Consider the following 25006-nt stretch of genomic DNA (forward strand, 5'->3'; position numbering starts at 1 on the left):
TTACCTATTTTAAGTTCTCAGTTTAAATACAATTTGCCTGGGAAGTTTCTTGAAAGTTTAATATTTGGTTTTGTCAGGTCAGTAGGAGAAACTCTGGTATACCATGAGTTTTCAATATATGGCCACTGCTTTAAACTCTGCTGTCAAAGCAATATGGTAGACCCAAGCCTAGAAAATGGTCCTGGTTCTGTTACCAACTCATTTTGTGTTCAGCTTCAGTTTCCTTGGTTGTAAAGCAATCATATTAAATTAGTCACCCCCAACCTCCCCGCGGGATGCCTCAAATTACAAAGGCTAAGACACCCAGGCTCTGCACTGCTCTTCCCCCATGTTCAGAATTCACATCTTCATTTTTCAAAGAAAAGATTTCCATTGATTGAAAGAAAATGCAATGGAAAACATGTGGAGCTGTGCATGGTGGTGCACACCTTTAATCCCAGCACTCAGGAGGCAGAGGAAGGTGGATCTCAGTGAGTTCAAGGCCAGCCTTGCTTAAATACCATTTTCCTTTGTGTGTGGGAATGAACTCTCCATATGTAGTACTTGAAAGGCTCAAGTAGCCAGGCAAACAACAAAATGAGGAAAACAGGTGATGGTTGAACAGACTGGTGGGGGAGGGGTGCCTGCTAAAAAGACAGTAGCTTCTGTTCCACCCCAGTTTAGAGTTGTTGAAAAGGAATATTTATGCTATACCTTTAGTTTCCCAACACTTACCTTTTGTCTCTGTCTAACTCACCCTTTATATGTGAACTTTATATGTTGGCCATTAATTAAAACACAGGCCAAACAAAAATGCCCAAAGCCATCTAGTTTGAAATCTACACACACACACACACACACACACACACACACACATACACACACACACACACACACATACTGTGCATATGTGTGTGTGTGTGTGTGTGTGTGTGTGAGAGAGAGAGAGAGAGAGAGAGAGAGAGAGAGAGAGAGAGAGAGAGAGATTCATATTTGTTGAGTATCTATGTCTAGAAACTAGGTAAACCTTTTGTATTAACCAAAGTATTTGGTTTTCACAATGATTCTATGAATTACTTCTACTACTACCATTTGGAGGTAGAAAATTTGGGTTAAGTGATTTGGTCAGTAAGTAAAAGCTTCTACAGATAGTCAATCCTATGTTTAAAAAACGTCTCCTTGCTGGAGTTCTAACCACATACACAGTTGACTGCTGGGCATGCAATGTGAATAAATGGCACATGGGCTGCTGTATGGCAGAAGCTGCTGAGTCATATGGAGATAGCTGTATGATACCAGTTCAGTGCATACATGTGCGTGATAGGATAAAATACTGAGTACTGTGTACTTTTATACTTTATGATTTTTTAATAAAGCTCAGTTAGATCATTGTCATTTTTTAAAAAGAAATTTTAGTCTTTCTCTTTGCTGCAAGCAAACCAGACTCACTGAGCTTTGGATCTAGTACCATCTGTGTCCAAGGACAAATACCCCTTCTCCTTGCCATATATAAGCCCCACTCATGGAAAGGCTCCAAGTCTTGAGTGATGATCACTTCCTCTGGGCTAGAGTATGAAGAAGAAAGTAAATCTAGCAGGAGTGGTAAATCCCCACAGACATCGATAAGTACTTGAGGTCAGAGACTGCATCTTTTATAGTTTGTCTACATACCAAAGTCATTAATATGAAGAGTCATCTTAGCAGTAGTGGTTGTAGTAGCGAAAATAATACAAAGAAGTTAGTCTCAGTCTGTGCTTTGCTATCTGCTTTCATGATGCCTAGGACTCAGGGATGTGTCTTTTGAGAAAGTAATGTGAAATCATCCCTCTCATGCTCCTCCTTTATTTCTGCTTTTTTCACCTAACCCTCATAAAATGTGTTTCAACCTTCACAACTCTTGCCTATAGGAATAAAACTATAAGATATTAGGAAGAAAAATAAAAATACTGTGGGGGAAAAAACCCTGTATGTTTATCTGTTTAGGTTGTTTCCCAGGGGCTTTTTAGGATACTTCAACACTATAACTTTTGTTTTTCCTTCTCTGAAAAAAAAATATTTTCACTGTATATATTCATTGTGCATATATGCACATTTTATACATGTATCTGCTATTCATTGAGCCTGTCCTCCACTGCACTCCCCCCTCACTTTCCCCTTTCTAGCTTATCCACTTGATGTGGGGAGAAGGAAAGAGCCAGTGACCCTGACAGTATTCTTCTTGACAGTCCATACCCATCACGTGAGTGGAAAGTACCAAAAAAAACATTTTCAGAACTGTATCTCGAGTCTCTGGCTCCTGAAGAAAACCAGTGTGGTTCTGATGTGGGTCGGGAAGAGTGGTTTGCATTGGCATCGGCCCTGCGGGTGCTTTGGGGCTGGAGCACACACAGCTGTGGGTTACAGATGCTTGCTCTTCACTATTAATGTGGCCAGCATGTGAAATCATGGCACCGCAATACTACACAGAGGTCCACGCCTCTGATAGTTTGAGAAATAACTCCCAGCTGAAGGAATTTTTTCTTTGAAGGGCTGGAATACATTCCAGAACAGAAGGTCCTCTTTCAGAAATGGTAGAATTAACCACTGATTAATTCTAGTCTAGTGATGTTGGACTGGGCATTGGGGACTGCATCACATGTCTCTAAGGGCTTGGCAGCTTTAACCAAAAATACAAGGGGAGAAAAAAAGAAACGAAAAAATAAATTAAAGTTCCTTTAAATCTTTGGTTAATAACTTCTGCATTCCTTACTGCGTGTATATCACAGACCTTGTTGTATACACTCTCAAGGCATTGCATAGTTTCTTTGAAATCACAACTGCAAAGCATTAGTAGGAGCTGTCATCTGAGTTGAGGTATGATAGACATGTTTCTACCAATTATTATTTCCCTGAGGATGGGGGAATCAGAGGCCTGTATATGCAAACAGAAGAAATGTGTATGGTGTTGGGTATCGTTTAAAGTTCAGTAACAAAAATTATCTTCTAGACAGGAATTTCTCTCTCTCTCTCTCTCTCTCTCTCTCTCTCTCTCTCTCTCTCTCTCTCTCTCTCTTTCTCTCAACGTATGTGCTCCCTTCTAATGGTATACTTGAGAGAGGGTCTTCCATCTGCCATTGTTAGTGAGAATGTTTTCTCATCCAGGTTACAATTTCCATTGAAATAGTTGCATACAAGTATTCAGAAGTTAGTTTATTGACTCTTATTGCACTTCGGGGTATCTAATAAATAATTTATTAGCTTGATGGATATGTGGCTACCTAACTATGGAGCATGAAATATGCACTGTTTCTCTAATACACTGTAGGGAGACTTGTTTATAAAGTATTTAGTATTGGTTTTATAATGCACTGTTGACAACAGGAGACCACGAAGCTCAAAGATCAATCTCATTTTGGCCCACAGTATTAATGCTTCTTTATAAAGCTATATGACAGGTCACTTAGACAGCGGTCCTTACAGAAAGGACTCTGTTAGGAAGGCTGGTTGTAGTGGCTGCCAGCACAGCAGATAAATGTCTTTGTCCATGTCCCTGAGATATTTGTTCAGTGGCTGTTGATACTGGCCATGTGATGGAACTCATCTTTTCCCTGGTCTCTAGAGGGATTCTGGACTAAAAGTGCTGAGTTCTCCTAATGCAATCCTCACTAATTGGGTAGAGAGTTGATGTGACTTTGGATCACATGGGCCTGGAGGTAGGAGTCAGCAGTAAGGGATGGGGGGCTTACCTCCTCAGCTTTGTCTCATGTCTGCTAATGAAGCAATATTCTTAGACATCTCCTCTCTCCTTAATTCAAATCATATATGTGATATAGTTCAAAATATTTCCAGTTTTTATTTGCTTTGGGGAATTTCTTTAGCCAGGAGTAAACTTGCAGCCATTTAAAAAAAAAAATGCTCTGTATATATTTAGAATTGGGTTTATGAATAAATAAAAATCAAATGATTTGGTCTAAAATGTATTCTTGGCATTTTAATTCTTTTACATGAACTCATCAGTGTGGCAATGTATGTGATCACTATTGTTCCCAAAGTTCTGTTTCTTTCCTGGGCTATATGTTCTGGAGCAAGGCATTACTCTCTGCATTCAGAACCCTTTATTGGTTTTCAGTATTTCAGATTTCAGTGTCAGTATTTCCAACTCCTAACTACACTGCCTTTAAAAAAAAATTCTTTAAATTTTAAAAGATAAATAAATCTTAGAGAGAGAGAGAGAAAACGAATGCACCTATGTACATACGTATGTATGTATGTATGTATGTATGTATGTATGTATGTATGTATGTATGCACCTGATTATCAAATCCCCTGGAGCTATAGTTACAGCAGGTGTGAGCCATCTCATGTAGGTACTGGGAACTAAACTTGGATCCCATGCAAAAAAAAAATTGTACATGTTCTTAACTACTAAGCCCAATGCGTTGTCTTAAAGCCAACATTGTCTTGACTGGGAGGAGACTTCCTAAGTACTTTCAGGGGCAGCCCTCTCTGCAGTTGACCTGTCTTCTGATCACCACTCATGGATTCTGACCTTCATTGTGCCTTTTTAAGTAGACTGTTCCTTTTCTCTTCTCCAGTTGTTCTCTAGTTTGTGCTCTTAACTGGAGTTGTAATATCTGTGTTTCTTTTTAAAAACATTAAGTGTATTTATTATTGTTTTAAGTAAAATATAATTACATCATTTCTCTCCATTCCCTTTCCTTCCTCTAACAACTTCCATGGCCCACCCTTGCTCCTCAAGTTTCTGGCCTCATCTTCTTTAATTGTTACAATATGGCAGGGCCTGAACAAGGACAATGAGGGGGGAAAAGTGGAAGAGGGAAATCCCGTGGGACCCCAACCTCAGATAAGAACTACAGACAACTAAGGGATGCTGAGAGAGGTTGTCTTCCCTATGGAAGATGCCCTCTCATTGGTTATTCAATGCCAAGTGTCTGGTCCTCAAAGCATGTATATGCAAGCAACTGAGTAGACTGAGTAGGTCCTATTTACACACACACACACACACACACACACACACACACACACACCAATTCCTGAATTTCTTTGTTTTTGTTGGGTTGAGACAGGGTTTCTCTGGGTAGCCATGGCTGTCTAGAACTCACTCTGTAGACCAGGCTAGCTTCAAATTCAGAGATCTACTTGCCTCTGCCTCCTGAGTGCTGGGGTTAAAGGGGTATTCATCACTGCCTGGCCTTAATGCCTGAATTTCTTACCAGGGAAAAATTTCTATATCATTCCTTTGTGTCTGAGGGATTTTTTTCCTCTCTTCAGAGAACCTTTTCATTTGTGTTCTTACCACATTCTCTCCTAGGACCCTTTATATCATTTTCCCTCTGGCTTAGATCTTCAATATCCTCTTAACTGTCTTGGTACCCTTCGCTCACTCTAGATTTTTCTTTTTAAACCTTCCATAGTGGAAAACAAGCTGTCTGTTCCTAGGGACACTCCTTTAAACCCTGCTAGCTTTTCAAACCCCAAGGTTATTTTACTGTTCCTGCCCCAAATTACACATTCCTTTGCTCCTCAGACTGAGCTAAACTGTATTCTCCTTTCTCTAGAAAGTGCTGCCAGCCAGATCCCTAGTGTCACACTGGCTCTTGTGATCCACATGTTTAATCGTGTGTATGTGTCTGCATCTTGGGAGGGGGGCTTGTGTGTGCACATACATTCAAGTGCCTACAGAGGCTGGAAGAGGACATTGGATCCCCTGGAGTTGGAATTAACAAGATTACAGGCAGATGTGAGCCACCCAACATGAAAACTAACTTGGGCTCTCCACAAGAGCAGCGTGCTCTTAACCAGTGAGCTATCTGTCCCATGTCCTTACACATGTCCTGTCTGTCATTCCTAGGGCTTTAATTTCATTCCCACAGTGTCTTTTGTGTTTTGCTTTTTTTTTCATCAGTCTTATCTGCTTATTTTACCTGTTTATTATAATAGTTCCCTGATTGATCTCTTAGCTTCCTTTTAGTTATGTTTTAATGTGTTGTCATAGATGTACTTTCTTTAAAAATATTAATATTTGCCCTGTGTTGAGGTTGTCTTTTTGTAGAGTTGGTTGATGACTTTGTGGATAACAGAATAGCAACTGAGTGGACTGTGGGACTCTTACCCATAGTTCCATTACCCACGCATCTTCCCATTTATTACTGCTTTATCCATCATCCTCCCTGCGCCCTAGTGAATCTAGATCACTTCTCTAGAGGAATATTGGTGGTCTCTCAGGGCCTAGAACAAAGGCAGCCTTTGCTTAGATGCTTCTTTCACATATCAGTGGGAAGGCATCCCTCCCTAAATCATAAGGATCTACTGTGCTTGCCTTAACACTATCTCTATTTATGTTAGGTCGTTTTAGCGCATGGCTTTTATTCTGTAGTAGATTATAAACCTGTGAGCAGGGATCATGTCTTATTTTGGTGTCCCCACAACTTCCTGTACTTGGTATGTGAAGCTTGATAAATAGTTCTTCAACAGTGAGTAAAAAGTTTTATAATGATTTTCTTGATGATTAGTAGAAGAAAATGGAGTAAGTTGGGGTATTGACTGGAGTGTGGCTCAGTGGTAGAACTTGTGTTTGGCAGCCCCGGTGTCAGATACCCACATGACAGTCCAGTTCCTCCTTAAAGAAAGAATCTTAAGTGCAATGCTGGTTTGGCTTCTTAGCACACAGGCTTGCACTCAAGAAGCCCTGAGTGGCTCCCCTGTCCTGTCACCCCTCAGTGAGCTATTCTGTTATTCCTCATTGTTGTTTTCTTATGGTTCATATATTTAACTGTAGGTTGCTATACACCTTAGTAATTAACTCTTTTTACAAGTGTTTGAGTGGTCAGAGGAGTATATTATATCTGTAGTTTTTAAGATAAAGTATCTTGATGCAACCAGGATTTCTGTAAAATACTGCCTGCAGACTATATAAAATTTCCTCTTCTAATCTCTCAACAGGCACATTTTGTGCCCTCCCCGCCTCCAAATTGCCTCAGTTACAAATCGGAAGGCAGGCTTGGTGACCAGGACTGGCAAGCACATTTTAAAGTCCCATGCTGTGGAGTTGATCCATCTCAACTTGAGGTATGTTGTTCTTTCTTATTTAAGTCACTTAAATATGCTCACATTCTCTGACTGTCCTATTGAGGTTTGTTCCCACATAATTATTCTTTGTTCCACCCCCTTACTGTCTTTCACACTCATGTGCACGCTAGGAAATGAATGTGTTTACTTGCTTCTCAACAGTTTTTAACCTCTGAAGATACTGCATGAAATAGAATTTTGTGGCAATAATTCGAATGATTTTGATTGTGATAAAGTGTCTTCTTTTATTTCATCCCCCTTTTCCCCTTTTCATTTTTTACACATAGTTCTAGGGAAGATTTATTCTAATTGTCACTGTTTTTAAAATGGATGTGTTAGGGTAGTAATCTTTGAGAATTGAAATGTAACACATATGTAACACACACACAGACACACACACACACAGACACACACATACACGTGCAGACTAATGAATTTCCCTAAGATGATCATAACCAGGACATCAGCTGATGGACAGACAGTGCAGTTGTGTGTGAAAAGCTTCCTGCCTGCTTGCGTCCAGCCGAGGTCCTACACCAAAGGCCCCCACTCTCCTATTTAAGTTTTTTTAATTTGAAAAACAATCCAGAAATCATACAAATTTTCTTTGCATCAATGTTTTTCACTTAAATGTATGTTTGTGTGGGCATATGCATGATTTTGTGTGTAAGCATGTTTTTGTGTCTAAGTAGTTTGTAAGGGCTTGTGTATGTTTGTGTATGTATGCATGTATGTATATGTGTGTATGTTCTTGTATATGTGTTTGTTAGTATGTGTGCATGTGTTTGTGCATGTATGTGTGCGTTTGTGTGTATTTATGTATGTATGTGTGTGTGTTTGTGAGAACTTGTATATGTGTTTGTATGTATGTATGTATGTGTGTGTTTGTGTGTGTTTGTGTGTATTGAGCCTTGTAACAGGGTTTTCTTGTGCAGAAGTGAATCTCAATTTTCCTTCTTGACAGTAATTTAAACTATTACTGTGACATTTTTACTAGAGCTGCCAGCATCTCAGGCTACAGTTTTTAGAAGGAAGTAAATAAAAGCATTAATATTATCTTTACAATCCCACAACTTTCGTGGTCATATGAAAGTAATTCCCCAGTGCACTTCCATGCCCCAGCCTGTTGGATTTTTGTCTTTTGCTTTTGCTTTTTATTTTTATCCTCATAGTCATTTAAGGAAAGATACCACTGATTCTTTCAGAAGATTTTTCTCACAGGACATCAACTGAAGCTTGTGATAGTAAGACAGCTTTTGTCACTGCTTGTACACACAAAAAAATTAAAGTCGCTTTTTTACTTTTTAGATCAAAACAAAATAGGAAAATGTTTGATCTTTTGTAGGCATAAGATTTGTACTGACTGAAGATGCTTTTTTGAAATGTGAATCTTGATTCCAAGGGATTCTCATTTCCTTAGCATTTTGTAAGCTACCTGATCTACTGTACCTAACCACATCTGTCCATTTTCTGATCTTTTGCATCCATGGATTATAGCCTTTTAACATTTCCTGGAAGTGCATTCCGGCGCTCAGCCCTGACTAGGGTGTCAGACACAGCATCTCAGGCAAGTTAGACAAGTGTCAATTGGAGTATTTTCTCCTTTTCAGTAAAGCGTTTAGGTAATATTTTCCTAAGGGGAATGTTAATGTCACTCTCTGAAGTAGCTCGAACCTTGTTTAAGGGGCTTGTGTTCCTTTTCTGGTCACATAAAGATATTTTTACTGCATAAGGTTTTCTCTGTCAGTATTGGTCACCATTTTCTTCTCTCAGTGCATAGCAGCTGTTATATATGTCTCGTGCACTGATGTGATTGGTGTTCCTGTGAGTTCACATTTGAGTATTTAGTATGTCTATAATGGTTTGGCAGAAAGCTGACTATAAATGAAGGCATGGGTACTCTTACTTAAAAATTGAACAATGGTCTTATTCCTCAGAATCTTTGGGCTGTTTTGGCTGAAGCTACTATATGTTGAAATGTCCAACTAGGTTGTCAAAGCCATCTGGCATTTATATATAGTTATATATGAATATTATAAATATGAAGGAACAAGTGAATTCTAACACAGACTCTTGGAGGAGAAGGATTGAGATGCCAATCAAAGATGATAACATGAATTTAGATTTTTCTTCTCCTTTTCATAAAGACCCTTTAAGCTAATTTTAAATTAGCTAATTCATGGACTCTAAACCTAAATTCTTACCATAAAGATTTTAATAGAAAGAGTAATAGACTGTGTAGTTTAGATCGTTTACATATGACACTTGGTTACATTTAGTTGTTGGCGTGCACGAATCATATATCTTTTTGAGGATAGGATCTCACTCCTATCTGCTTTGAAACTCACTATAGAGATCAAAGTGGCCTAGGATTCACAGAGGTCTGCCTGCCTCTGCCTCCCAAGGGCTGGGATTAAAATCTGAACCACCATGTACCCCCATGTACCCCCTGCCATGCGTCATCCTTTTAACCTGAATTAAAGACTGCTACATACATGTCAATGTGCTACTTACAGCTCAGTCACCGAATAAACTGAAACAAGAAAAACAATTGCTAAATAAGAAAAATTTTCCTGGTTCCTTAAAATTTAAACATGAGGACCCATGATTACCAGATGTTACTGTTTGGGAACATTGGCAATCGAGACACAGTTGTCCATCTCTTACAGAGATCGAAATGGAAAGAAAGAAATTGGAAATCAGTTGGAAAGCAAAGATTTAGGTGTAAATATTAGGTGAATCTTAATTGTAACAATGAGTATCTTTACATTAAGGAAGATAATTCATAGAGGCAGGCAGATCTCTGTGAGTTCGAGTTGAGGCCAGGCTGAGCTACATAGTAAGTTCCAGGACAGTCAGAGCTATGTGGAAAAAACCCTGTCTCAAAAAGAAAACGATACAAAGCACAAACAAAAACACCTGTAACAACCAAACAAAACCGAAAAGATAATTCAGATCTTGATCTTTTATTTATCATTTTTTATTTTTATGATCTTTTTTGGTTATTTTACTTATTTACATTTCAAATGAACAACATTATCAACCAAGCAGCTCTTGATCTTAAGAAGTACTTTTAAATGTCATTTCTTCTTTTCTCCACAGAGTGCACATAGATGTGCTTGTGTCCTCATTATGTTTGGGTTTATATGTGTTAAGGGAAACAAATATTTTACTGTCCTCTCATCAAATTGTATAAACATAGATAACTATACAATTATAAAGCAAACAAAAAAGTGGAAATTAAAATTTAAAATTGAAATTATTATTTAAAATTTAAAATTGAAATTATTATTAGCTTTACTTTTTCCTATTCTTTATATTGAACCAAATTTGTTCCTCCTTAACTTTGTGTCTGAAAAGAAATGGCACAATAAAGTAGGGGTGTCAGGCTTCACAAGGGGAAAGGGTGGCAGGCTTCACTAGGGGAAAGGGTGACTGTCAACCTTCTTCCTTAGGAGTATGGAAGTGAGGGAAATATCTGTTCAGAGGAGTTTTCCTTCATTAGTTCTTTCTCCTTTTTTCCCACTTAACACATCTGTTAGCATTCCACACAGACCAACAGATGTTGCAAAGCAAGTCCTACACTTCGTTCTCAAGAAAAATGACATTTCCTCAGTTGCCTGCCCCACCTCTGTGACTGAGACCAGCCTGCTGCTCCTGCATAATTTGCATATATTAAGTTATGTGCCTTAATGCATTAGGAACCTGAGCTTCAGCATTCCTTTATATGTTAAGGTCGCATGTCATTAGTGACTAGTTTACAGGTTGCCTTAGAGTTCTGAGAAGGAAAGAGATTTGAGGATGGCAACCTGATTCTGTACACTGAGAGTGGATAGCCAGTTAGCAATATTTTTTCTATAAAATAGATGAGTTACAGAAAGCTCGAGCTGTCCCACCATGAGGAAGTGCTGATTGTCATGCGATGTGAAGCATCATTTTTATTATTTTGGCAAGAACAGGGACAGTTTTGTCTTGACAAGCCATTAGATAAATACCAGCATGTGTCACATGAAAAACCACTGATCTTTAACCCAGGTCTGTACTTAACCAAGCTTTGGAAGTAAATTGTGACTGAAGGAAGAGCAAAGGCCAGTACACTGTCATTACAGATTACAGAGTCTGCTAACAGCGAGAGAACTGAGCCCAGGGAGTCACAGGTGCGGTTCTGTAAGCTGTCAGTAGTCCTGCGGATGCTTCTTAAACTGTGTGCTCAAGCCATACATTTATTTTATATTTGTTCAGGATTTACGTTGTAGCCCTAGCTAGGGAGGAAAAAAACTGAAAAAAAAAGAAAGAGAGAGAGAGAGAGAGGGAGGGAGAGAGAGAGAGAAAGAAAGAAAGCCTTCAAGTGCTTTCTTAGTGCAGGGCCTGAGTTTCTTAGCACAGAACCACGACCTTTATATAGCTTCTATGTTCCCAGTCACAGAATGACCTTAAGAAAGCCCTGTGTTTTGAAGAAATTAAATCCAGTGAAGAAAAGTAAAGTTGGGTATGGTGGAGCACACCCTTAATCCTAGCACTGGAGAGGCAGAGGCAGGCAGATCTCTCGAAATCAACCTGGTCAATAAAGTGAGTTCCAGGCCAGCCAGGGCTACATGATGATACTCTGTCTTTAAAAAAAAATAATTGTAATATATATATAAAGAAATGATGGGTTATATTCCCATAAACAAACAAACAAAAAGCAACATAATAAATAAACTAGTTTATTCCAAAAGTATATGCAAAAGAGCATTCTTTGGCCTGTCAGTAGTCAGTAACTGTGACTAACTTTTCCATCACTGTGTAATTTTTGAGAAAATAAAAGACCCAAATTCACCTCACTACAAAATATTAAAAAGATAGTAACATTCTAAGCAATCACTTGTGGGAATTACTGCTTACAGAGCGAACAGGAAAGAACACACTGCCTTCCTCTGTTGGTGGGATTGCACTGCACCTCTCTGTAGTCTTGTTATCCTACACTAACTGAAATGCAAATTCTTTGTAACTAATTGGATCTCATTGAGGGTACATGCACAGTGTGTCGTTATGTGCAAAAAGGTTTTTAAAAGTATGAATTTCCTGTAATTACAACTTTTAATTACTATCCAAAGTGTGCAGTTAGTGCAGGGTTAGTATATATGCTTAACTTTAAAAAATATTATTAGAAGCATGACTGGTGAAATGTTTGATAAATACCAGATAAAAACAAATGTGTAATTGTAGCATCTGTAAATTGAATTTAAACTATTTTTTAAAATTAACATTTAGGATTTAGAATTTGAAGCCAGTTGAGTATACTGATGGCATGTTAATAGTACAGGTTTTTTTTTAAAATAAATAAATAAATAAATAAATAAGTAAAAACATTGTAAGTGTTAAAACATCATTAGTTATTTCCAGAGCTGCTTATCTTGTCCACTCTCCTGGTCTTATGTTACTGTTGTAAAAGTATTTCAGAGTTGTATGTGTGTATGTGTGTGTGTGTGTGTGTGTTACTGCTGTGTGTTATGAAGAAGAGTTAGTTACTCCTAGTTCTACAGTTTCTTCAGGACCTTGAGAGCTCCTTGGTGGACCTCTCAGTGTACACAGCCTAACTCTCAGTCTCAGGGACTGTGAGGAGTGTCACGTGACCTTTCAGATTTGTGATCCCCTAATCTGAAGTACATGACTTTGAATCAGGAAGAAAGCAATAGTTGTGAAAACAATGTTTATCCCCATGGCCTAGTTGTAAATAACTTGGATACAAAGGATTTCAGAGGGTTATTCTGTAATCTACAGAATGTTGAGCCAATGGAAAGCCTCAGGAGATGTCTTGGTGCCTTGGTTTTGTTGTTAGTCATGGACCTGAGTCTCTAAAAAACAATTCAAGTCTCTTACTGGCTAGAAAAGCATCAAGGTTCTACATTTCCCTATGGAAATGGATGGCAAGTTCACATAACATATTTTGGGACTTTCTATAGGAGTCAGAATTTTATGTTCTAAAATTTATTAAAAAATGGTTTTAAACATAATAAAAAAACATAAACATTCAAGGTTTGTACTTTAGCATGTTTATATATAGCTAACTCTTTGGACTGGTGTCTGTTGTTATAATGAAGCTTTTACTTTTTTTTTTAACTGATTTTAGGAATTAACTAAAATTTTGTTTGACAAAATCCATCTAGGAGGTACAGTACTGTGTAATTGTTGTGATTTTTCTTGTGAATCTTACGAGGCTATCCTGATGTTTTTTTTTTTTAAAGATTTATTTATTTATTATATGTAAGTACACTGTATTTGTCTTCAGACTCCCCACAGGAGGGCATCAGATCTCATTAAGGATGGTTGTGAGCCACCATGTGGTTGCTGGGATTTGAACTCTGGACCTTTGAAAGAACACTCAGTGCTCTTAACTGCTGAGCCATCTCTCCAGCCCTATCCTGATGTTTTTAAGGCGTGGCTACGGCAGGAATATTTAGGTAATAGTTTTGCTGCAGACTTGTTTGGTTAGACCTTGCAGTCTGAGAGAGACCGATTTGCATACTCTGGGTAGCATTTTGTCAGAGGACTGTGGCTGGGCATAGCAGATTTGGATGTATTAGCTAGTCAACCTGATAACCCTGTACAGACTGTATTGATTTTCTAGGAGAGAGTTTATGAACTAAATAAACTTGGGGTTGGTGTCTTAATAAACTGCTTCTCTCAGTCTATCACATTTAGTTATGGAGCTGTGCAGTTTAGGGGGGAAAAGGGCTAATTCAGTTACAGATTGTTCACAGCGGGGTCTCCAAATTAGCCCTTTGTTTTGTAATGCCACCTTGCTTGGGCTCGTGTTGAGCACATTTCTCAGTTTTGCCCTAATGAGTTGCAACACTGATAATGTGGCCGATGATCTTTCATTGATTTCACTGTCACTTGCTTGTCTGGTAATTGATCCGTTGCTGAGCCTCTAGTTAATTATATCGGCTTTGACATGGCCCGATCCCTGGGGAATTTCAAGTCTTGTAGAATAACAGTTTTAATAAAAGAGTCTATTACTGCAGGTGCTTGCTGCTGCATGAAAATTGATTTTTGTCTTGTGGTGTGGTGTGGTATGGTATGGTGTGTGTGTGTGTGTGTGTGTGTGTGTGTGTTCGTTCGTTCATGCCCGCATGTGTGGGGGTTAGGGGAAATACCTGGGAAAGAAGAGGATCTCAGAACTGAGAAAAAGGGGTGGGGCTGGAAAAATAGGAAGAGGGAGTGAGGGAGAGTGGGGAAGGAGGGGGAAGGACTAGGAGAGAGGGAGAGGAAGCAGAAGAGGCCAGAGAGAACATGCAGGCAGAGGATACAACAGTGCTTGAGGGGAGCGAGGAGGAAGCTTGCTGTTGACAGTGTCCTTAAGCCTCCCACAAATAACAGCCATTAGTGGGAAGGTCAGGAGCTGAGCAGGCAGCTTAACTGAGGCACTGAGTGCCACTTCAGAAATCAAGAGGCTAGCAAATTTTAGAGGGAGTTAAGTGGGTAATAGTAAAGGTACAGTCACCGTTGACAACTGACTCATAGGGGCTTTTCCCGCCCTCCCCCTCGAAAGAATATTTTTATTGACCACAGGTAGACTTAATATATTTTAAGGCAACAATTCTTTGGGTTCTTGTTAGTCTCCTTTCAGATATTGAATTTGCTTCTTTTGAGACTTTTTTGTGCTTAATGGTGGTGAACTGGAGGGAAGTTTAACAGAAAAGCTTTCAGGAGATGTCAGTTCTAGAAGGGAAGGCACATTTGTGTCAACATAGCGTACGGTTGCTCATCTTTTCTCATTGTCCACTAATGACACAGGCTGCCATCGAAATGCTTTTCTGTTTCTTTTGTTGTTTCTGAGAGGAAGGTTTATTGTTATTCTTTCGTTAAGAAGGAGCAAACAGAGTGCTACATTTGTCCTCAGTATTTGTAAGTGACTGAAGATTAATGTTCCTTACATTTTAAGTTTAGGAAGGATGGCTTTTTCCTGCTGACTACTTTTATGAGATGGCATGAATTTAGCTTTCCATTTTGAAGTTACAGTGTTTATGTACAGTGGATTTTGTTCAGTTCTGCTTTTTCCATAAATAAGGGAGATAAATACTATCTAACAAATGGTTGTTTTGTTTTAAAACTGGTTTAATTAAAAATATGACCTGCTATCAGGGTTATATTTCATCAGGCAGGGAAACATTATAGAATTTTCCATAGAGGTCCTAAATGAAAAATGGCATTTTTATATGCTTTACTTTTTGCCTGAAATAGGACAGGTTACTTTTTTCTTCATCTTTTGCCCTTTTTTTTTATGATTTAAAAGGTTGATGTAGATGTCTTACCTGAGAACTTTAACAAAGGTTTTTATTCTGCATGTGAGCTTTAAGAAAAGGTATTCATTTTTCTTCTCTTCCTTCAGTGTCTCTTTACTTAACCTTCCATTTGGTAATTAATGGCTTGAGGTGCTGGGTATTAAGTGATATATATTTATTTTTGCATATGTTTAGTGTACATCTTCCATGTTTAACTGGTAGCTTTGCTTGTTCACCCTTTATAATATAAGGTCAAATCTCTGTATATTATTTTCCCTATGAGTTTATATGTGGTTATAAATAGCCCCAGCATTACGGTGTGACTTGTAGCAGCTAATATTTAAAAAGCCACTAAGCAAACTTTATGTTCTCCTCCAGATGAATCTTTACTTGCTTCCAGTTTAACTAAAAATATTTAAGTGTCATAGTTTTGCAAGTGTTAAAGAAAGGACTGGTGCTGGATATAACATGTTACAGCAGAAAGCATTGTTGGCGAAAATTCCCAGGGAGGAGCCCTGGCTTTCCCTGGCCTTGTGGGTGGTGATCGTGGCAGTCTGTGGAGTATGCACCAGTGTGTGTGTCTATCTGTGTATCTGGAGGGTGGTTAGTACAGTGTCATTTGGTGCCTGACAGTGGAACAGTGCAGTTGACTCCTAGCTCTGCTGTCCAATGACATGCAGTGGCTGAGGGTTTGAAGCTGATGGTTGGGTCTCCAGTGCTGCCTGCGCACCTGACAGGCAGCTGTGAAACTGAGCAGAGGCAAGCTAGGGGAGTCACAATCTATGCATAAATGATAGGGATATCTGTGCAGAAGGTGCGAAGGAAGCTCTGACCCCCCCTCCCCCAGATCTCCCCCTTCCCGAATGAAATGCACAGTTCAGCCAGCTTCTTACCTACACTGTACTCCTGCTACTGGCTGCCAAGAAGCTCAAAAAATCCACCTTCACTTTTCAGTCAGAAGAGGCAGAAGTGGATGTGAGAGAAAGAGACACACAGAGAGACAGAGAGCCAAAGAGGGCAAGAGACTTGACTTTAAGAGACTCCTGTACTGACAACTCCATGCAGTTCGGAGCCAGAACGACTGCGGCTGGACCAGGGTTCATGGGGACATGGCAAAATGCTGATACTAACCTCTTATTCAGAATGTCCCAACAGGTAAGTTACTTTTTCTTTCATTTTTTTTTAAAGAAACCTCGAGTTGTTATGTGCCCTTTTCTTCCTGCTACTTTTCTTTCTAAATGTTTTTGAAATTATATATATATATATATATATATATATATATATATATATATATATATATATATTGTCATTTCTGTGTTACTGGAATGTGCAGTGTTACTTCATGGCTTCCCCAAGGGCTCTTTAAGGCAAAGGGGAGAAAGGACATCGAAGTTAGAGAAAGCAAAGGCATTTGTTGCAAAGTTTCACCTTGTACAGCCTGAGCCCTGCCTTAATTTATTTCTTTGTTTCCCGCGAAAAAGAGAAAAGGCCACTCAACAAATGTATCTTTCTGACTGTGAAAGACTTGGTCAAAGTGTCTGCTGTCTCGAAGTAGGTCTTGCAACTGAACAGTCATAAAGCGCGGGCCCCTCACAGCAGCGGGTTTGACTTCTGGTGTCTGGAGCAGCTGGACTCAGACCCGAGCGAGGCTGTGCAGGCTTCCCTGCCGGCCGGGTCAGGCCAAGGGCGGCAGGCTGCACTCAGGCTTGCTCTCGGCCTCCATTCCGGCTCTCGGTGGCTCGGTGCCTTCGCTCTCCCCCGTGCTCCCCTGGCCCTGGTGCAGCCAGCTCGGCTTGTCACCTGCCCGCCGCCCTGCAAGGTGCACTCACACTGGGCTCGGCCCCTGTGTTCTCCCAGAGCCGCTTCTCGCTCAGCCGCCGCAGGCAGCTCGGCTGCTGCCCTGCAGGGAGAGCTGCCTGGAGAGCGCCAGGGCAGCAGCAGACGGATCATTAATCACCCGCAGTGCTTGGTGATTTGCGCCCTGCGTGCCCGGCTCCTCTTGCACAATTGCAGGCTCTCAGGCTCCGCGGGGGAGCGAGGGTTAAGTGGAGGCAAAGGGGAAACAACCCAGAAACTTTCCTCTTTTCAGAAGCCTACCCCAAACCCATACAAAGCAAGAGTTAGTTTATCTTCCATGCAGCACCAAAGTAGTACTAACAAATATACTGGGATGTTAAGTAGATGGCAGCTGTTTAAAGATTGGTCTTGCCCCACTCCTTTAAAATAACTGCAACTGCTCTTTTGTATGTAAGAGTTCGCGGAAATTGAATACTTTGGGGTAGATTTTAAAATGTTTGGTAATGAAATAAAACTACTTTAAAGGCTGTAAACTGCCACAAGTTTAGAAATAACAATTGCCCAAGAAAGTGCATAAAGCCCTGCTCTTGAACATTTAATTGGTAAACAGTTTTATCAGCCAGTTTTAGATAGGAGAAATGTATTTGAATAAGGTGTATTTGACATCCTGCAGAGGGACCCTGATAACTACTGATCCAGTAAGCTGAGATTTAAATGCAATCAACATAAGCCCAGTAAGCAACTCTTTATGTGCAATCCTTTTTTTTTTGTTTTTTTCACACTGAAAAGTTCCTTTCTTGTCTGACAGAGATGCTGCTTGTCTCTGCAGAACACTTTTCGAGATGTTTTTCTGAAGCACTTTTCTGTCTGGGTGGCTCTCTTGTGGTTGGAACAGTGTGTGTTTTCACTAACCTTAGAATCGAATAACTTGTGCCCCACTTTAAAATTTAGATATCACCAATCCGGGTTTTCCTTGAGTTGTGTGTATGTACATGCATGCTGTGAAAGATTAGATTGCTTTAGGTTTTTCCCTCTAGTGAAAAAAGAGTTAATAAAACAGATAGAGATAATGATCAATTGATAAATGGCTATTGAACCACATAGATGTTTTAGATTGCTGCTTTGGCAAGAGCCCATTTCCAAGTAGATTTGCATCTAAGGAGACTTTAAGTGATGCAAAACATTTAGGACTAAAAGAAATAAAAGCAAATTACATAAAAATAGGTCAGAATTAGGAAAATAATTTAAATTCCTCATAGAGAAACTTGTATGATCAGCTCACTGTGGTGTTTTCTGTGTGTTTGCTTGTGTACCTGTATGAATGTATGTGGACTGTGAGCCTTGGTGCCTGTGAGAATAGACACAGGGAAGGCCTTTATGCTTGATGAACAGATTATGACAGAGAACACTATGACAAAGGATGAAAATCACAAACTTAAAAAGTATTGTAATCAACCATTTAGCTGTAGTTTGCTATTATTTTGTTTTTTTGTGTGTGGTTGTTGTTGTTTTGGTGTTGTTAGTGATGCTTAGCTTCCCATTTACTTTCAGAGTTACTAAATGTTTACCTTTTGTGCATTTTGGAAGTCATCTAAGAAGAGTATATGTTTACATGTGTAGATGTACTTTTCTTTCTCTTTCAAGATGCCATTTCAGAGTGTGTAGTCTTAAATTCAAAATCTGCCTAAATATAAGCCTGTGCTGTGCATGCCTAATGTTTTTGTTTTCCTTATGGGTAGTGGGTCAGCAGTGCTGGTTCAGTGTGAGTGGGACAGAGTGTGTGCATGGGGGATGGGGTGGGGGAGGGAATGATTCCTGAAATGCTCTCTTAAAAGTCAACAGTTTTGAAGAATAATAGTTTCAATATCCACATTAAGCCACCTTTTGCTAAAGATAAAAAGGTTTTTTTTCTAATTTAATCAAATATGTACAATTCTCTATATATAATTGTTTAGGATAAAAGAGGCTTTTCTGCTTGATTATTTTAATCTCTGAGTAAAAATTTAGCTCATAGAGTGAATGAAATCTTTTAAGTACAGTTTTCCACAGTTTTCTATAGTAGAATAAAAATTAATATTTCCTTGAATATCTTGGTAGCATTGGACAAAACTGACTACTAGAGCCAGTAAAAGATGTTTAAAGACTGAGCTATAGAGAACTCACCACATATGATGTTAGCTACAGAAAAAATGTATGCTTGGGAATCGGATGAACGCTGAATTTGAAGAATCTAGGTCTGTGTCTTCTAAACGTAAGCTAGGCAGAGGCATGGGACAATCTGTATCTTGCATTTCCCCTGAACAAAGTTAGATTTCCTTAACTGTAAATCTTTCCTTTATCTAACATTAGCAAATGATTGGACTCAGACTCAGTGGAGTTAAGTCTGTTCCCCTTAAAGCTTTAAATGGGACTTCCTGACTTCATCTCTCTACCTTACACTATTTTCCCTAAAATCAAAGATTATTCCTCTAAAAATCAATATGATTTGTTGTTGTTATTGTTGTTTAGAAAAATAATATTTTCTTGTAGCAAGATACTTGAGAGGTGTAGCTGTTGACTTGTGTAGCTGTTGACTTTTGTAACTGAGAGTTCTGGATTCAGTTATGAGTTGATAATGTCCAAAACCATTTTCTCCTTTTCCTTATCTCTTAAAACCTCAAAGGTTATTTTTCTCAGGATACTCTCTTAAGGTGTTGTTAAAAAGACAGATGGGGGTGGTAGGAGAAAGGAGCTTGCTTTTGGAAGGTTGTTTTGTTTTTTTTAATCATACTTTGAAAGCTGTTTTTTCTACATAATTTGTACGTTTGTGTATTTGAGACAGTAGCAAATAAAATCCTTATAGCTTCCTCTAAGAGCAGGTATAGTTCGATCTAATTGAAATCTTTTTAAGAAATGACACTGTGCAGATAATGGTGATAGTGTACTTTTCCCATATTACCAGAGGTGTTTATACCTTTTATTATTGCTCAGGTATACTTAACCTGTTTCAAATAAAATGCAGATCCCTTAATAAGGTCTCTTTTCAGAGTAGAGTGAGATACCAAGTTAGAATTATAAATGACGCCTTGCATCATTATGGAGTAATTTAGGATTCACCCAATGATGTAACAAAATTAACAACATAATTTCATTGTGAAACTGTGTCTTATTAAAGAACAACTGTCTGACATTCTTTTACAGTTGCTTTATTTAACTTCATGCAAATATTATTAGTAGTGACATTTTTCTGTTGTGTATTAGATTCTCTCATTAGCATGATGTGTTAGTTATCACCAGAGAAATCAGTTCCTAGATAGGTGAGGGACAAAATCGAGAAAGCTAAAAATTATATCAGTGATTTACATTACTACCAGACCGTCTGCTCACCAGAGATATGACAGAGTAAACTTTTTGACTAGTATAAAACCTAGCACTTCCGAGAAATGATTAAAAGATATATAAGAAATATATAATAATATTTTTGGAAATCATTTACAAGAGTGCTCAATACAAATTTTTCTTCCAGTAGTCTTTTAGTATTTTCAATTCATGAGGACAAACACAGTTCCAGTCATAGGATTTGTAGTCAAAATGGAAATGATGTGTGTTTTCTTTTCTGGTTTCTAACCCTCCCAAACAAATTTAAACATCTCTAACAATTTTAAAGATTCATATATAGTATTTCTTGTTTGTCACATATCTAAAATATGTGCTGTGGGTGGCTTGGTTGTTCTTTGAAGTTCATGCAATATATTTTTATTCTAAAGCTTCTCCTCAAAACTGGACACATCCCTTTGACATAGGATGAATAGTCTTATTTAATCAGAGCTACGAATAAGGCAGTTGATAGTTAATGGCCTTTGAAAATGACTTCCATTGTGAGGCAGCATCCATTTCTAGGTTTCCCTCTCTATTTTTTCTCTCTTCCTTTTTAGTATTTCCTTTTTATAGTTGGTGTATTTGGGTAATCACAGCTTACTTAAAAAGGATTAACTTGACAAAACTTACCTTTATGTTAAAATAGGTGTTTATATTTGGTGGCAAATAGTTTTAGCTTGTTGAATTAGCATGCTGCCACCTCTCAGTTCCTCTAACTTGAGAGATGATGTGCTTTATTTTGAACTGTTAATGATAGGTACATATTGAAATTAAAATGTAAGCCTTGACATTCACTTTAATACTGTAGCACACAAGTAGGAATATTTGGATAATTGTCATAGCAGTATTGGATTAGAAATCGTGGTAAAGAGGTGAGTCCCTGTGTGTCAGCCTTTACTTCCAACTTGGTGTGAACATGCAGGCATCACTAACAGCTCTGCATACTGTATAATGAAATGGGAATGGCGTAGGCCTTGTATGTATGATATTCCACATGTGAGTTATTGTAATGAAACATGCACAAATAGATCCTCAGATGTGTATACACGCGAATAAACTCATTCACCAGTTTAAAGCTTATTTCCAGCACGTAGCACTTCAAATGAATTTAAGCATAGTTGGGGATCATTTTGAAATTACTTCTTTCAATATCTCTGTTATCTGTAACCAAGTAGCTTTATGGAAATTGATTAATGTAACAGGACAGACTTAGGCTTCCACCACAACATAGCGTCCTACGCCTATGTCAGGGATAAGCGCCATGACGATTCTTCCCTTACTAATTAGATGCTGAGCAAGACATCTCTGGGAAGTTGGGACAAACATGAATGGGTCACAGCCAAGGCAGGATTGCAAGGATTCCAGTGATAGTGAAAGCATTCAAGTTTGCCAGGTCGCTGTGACACAGGAGCTGATTCCAAAGGAACAGCCCGTTACAGATAGTGAGATGGCGTCACATACTTCAGTGAAAAACAAAACCCTAGGGTTTCTTCTTTTCCAACTTACACATTGCACACACTTATTTAAAGGAAGACACAGTGGACATGGCTCTGGTCAGTCTTCAGTTAGCATGTAGGTAATGCCTGTCCATAGCTAACTTGGTAATGTGTATGAGAATATATATAAAGTATAAGGAGAGGAAATTGGAGCTTGCCTTTGCCTTTACCCTGTATTCATAAGTGAACTATGGTGGATAAATTATTTTAGGTGTGAAATCCTTTCCCCCAGAGTATATAGAGAGAACTCTGTGCAGTAAGGAAAACTGAATTGGTGAATCATGGGAATACCTTTTTCAGTGAAACCCATTTTCTCTAGAACTCACTGTTCTTTGTTATTGAAGGAACATTGGACATAACTGTCCCAGGAGTTCTTTCCTTTGGAAGATTTGGCATCTAATGTGATGTGTGTGGAAGCATGGGCTTTGTTCCATGTGCAGACATGCTCATGCCTTTCATGACACATGTTTGCTGGTGACTAACCACGGTTCTCCAGGCTTTGGCCAGAAGAGTGTTTGGGGTCGTAGGAAATGATTGATGTCACACACATCTGCCAGAGCTGATGCCATTCTTATTTGCAGAAGAGCAGCTGGTGTCCACATTTTGCGTGGTTCCCCTCATCCACTGAAGCACCTGGGATTAGAGGCAAGAGGAGTCAAATACCCTTTGGAGGAACTTTGACTTCTAATAAGCTTAAGAGAAGTAAAGAAAGAGGGGCAGAGCAGGAACAGCAGCCTTTAGGTTCTGTTGTATAAACAAAACAAAAAGCAGGAGTATCTTAGAAGACAAACTGATAAAGAATACAGAGGGAAACAGGATGGAAAAAATTATCCTGGGAAAAAGAAAGAGTATGTGCTATGACATCACTAAGATGGTGTAGGAGCTGTGACTGCGGCCCACAGTTCCCCCTGAGCCTTTCCTGTACCATGTCTCCCTCCCTGGGCTTAAAAGGAAGTTTAGAGAATAGGAAAAAAAAGTATTGATTGTTTTTTCAATTTGTACCTTCCCTGTCGGAAACCTCACACATTTCATAGTGTACGCTTGCTCCACCTTCCAGTGTAACACTTATGACTGGACTTGGCATGGGTGAGGGCAGAGTACTGGGTCCTCTCAATGGGACACAGCGCACAGCGTTTTGTGCCATGGTGTGTGGGGATGAGAGAGTGTTGTCTCCTTCTGCAGTCAGAGCCCTCCTTAATGGGAGTACTACAGGGAAACAATGCCTCACTCAAACCAGGGAGTTCAGAAATCAAATTCTCCGCTTATTAATCATCATTCTAATTAAGAAAAAGAATTGATCCTTTAACAACAATATAATATCCTTTTGTTTTCCTTTAATTAAGTCCATCAGTTTTTCATTTCTCTCTATAAAGGAAGAATAATGTTAAATTGTAGGAAGTTACTTATTGAAACCACTGATGCGATTCCCTGGAGCACCTCTGACATCTTATTTATCCATCCTTAGGAACTGTAATGCTACTTTGCTGCTACATTTAGTGTTTGGGTCAGAGAAGGGTGTTGAGTTATGACTCCTGTGCCTGTTTGGCTGATAGACATTTACCTAATAGCCTTAGTACAAGGTTAGTTTGTTCTTATTCCCCGATTCCTCTTTCTTAAACTTCATTTCTCTCTTCTACCTTCGCTTCTCTCATTATACAATTGCTTCCTTAGTTTTACTGCCTCTCTTTTGCCTAATGCAAAGGAATTAAAATGTGCTTGAAAGTAACAACTATTGAATCAGGTATCCTTTTGCCAATCTGTCATTTTGATAAGTTCAGGAATGTGGTGCTATCCTCACATACAAACATGTCGGTGACGGGACTATCCTTGTTTTACTGCAGGCCTGTCACCCTGGCTACTAAAGAATCCTCAGACTTCAGTGGTTGGCTTACCAACTGCAGTCTTCAGTTTGGTATTTAGTGCCAAGAAGGAAAGTGATCATTTCACATCCATTGATTGGTTCTCGATTCCAGGCTGCACTGTAAATGTATGTATATAATAACTAATTTGATTCTTATGATAGTCTAATGGAATCAGGAAGTGTTCTATCTTGATTCTCCAGATCTAGAAAACTAGCTTTTAACTTGGCAGTGTCTTCATGGAAAGTTACTCAGTAGCAATATTCAGTACCAGTTCCCTAAAGAAACAAAGTTATTAAGGAGTGCTATGCTTTTTGTTCCAGGAGAATGCTTTCTATAAGTCTTCAAAAATTACCTACCATGAACATAAGACAGTAATATTTTCTAGACTATCAAATTTGTTTTTACCCATTAAAACACAAACTTTTCTTGTAAACTGGTCAAACTTCAACCTAAAATTTATGAATGCTTCAGTTTTCCCCAAATTGTTATTTTTTTCCTAAATACATTGTGTTTTTTAAAAAGTTTAAAAGATTTAATGTTAATTCATAAAAAGGAATCATCTTCCACATATGTTCATTTACTTTTAATATTTAATATCATGAAACTGAATTGGTATTATTTTTGTAAAATTTCTTTACATTATTGTTTGATGTGTGTGATGATAACCATTGACTGCTGTTCCTATCGACTCCTCTAATCTCATGGCTCACAAATGCTTTCTACATAAAAGCTGGTGTCTATCTACATATTCTTTGAACAATATGTCATATGTTTTGAACAGTTTGATATTCACATAATATTTTTTAATATTTAAATTATATGAGCAGGGTAGAGTAATGAATTACCGAAAGAGTAGCTATCAGTATATATATGGTTGTGAAAATATGTCATTCCTTACAAAGATGTATGGCTCAAATTTAAAGCCACTAAGTGTAAGGGAAAGAAATGCATGTGCCTTTTGTCCGTTGTCATGGCCCTTAGAATACTGACATCACAATGGTTCTTCATCCTGACTGCTACAGAATCCTCGGACTTCAGTAGGTTGACTACCAACCTTAGTCACCAGTTTGCTATTCAGGACTAGAAAGACAAAATTCGAGTTTATTCAAAGGTTCTCCCTTCCAGGCTCCACCAAAAAGGTATTTTTTTTATAAGTAATTTGTTTCTCATGATAGCTTAA

General features: G+C 38.6%; 1 long non-coding RNA gene across 1 annotated transcript; it reads left to right on the forward strand.

Moving 5' to 3' along the window:
• The first annotated feature begins 447 nt into the window (after nucleotides 1-447).
• Nucleotides 448-24146, forward strand: LOC127692687 (uncharacterized). The gene is made up of 4 exons (XR_007979509.1): nucleotides 448-470; nucleotides 6922-7047; nucleotides 16269-16469; nucleotides 23806-24146. It is a non-coding gene; the product is annotated as an uncharacterized LOC127692687 (long non-coding RNA).
• Nucleotides 24147-25006: the final 860 nt, after the last annotated feature.

This window comes from Apodemus sylvaticus, chromosome 9, assembly GCF_947179515.1.
Source record: "Apodemus sylvaticus chromosome 9, mApoSyl1.1, whole genome shotgun sequence".
Classification (NCBI taxonomy): domain Eukaryota; kingdom Metazoa; phylum Chordata; class Mammalia; order Rodentia; family Muridae; genus Apodemus; species Apodemus sylvaticus.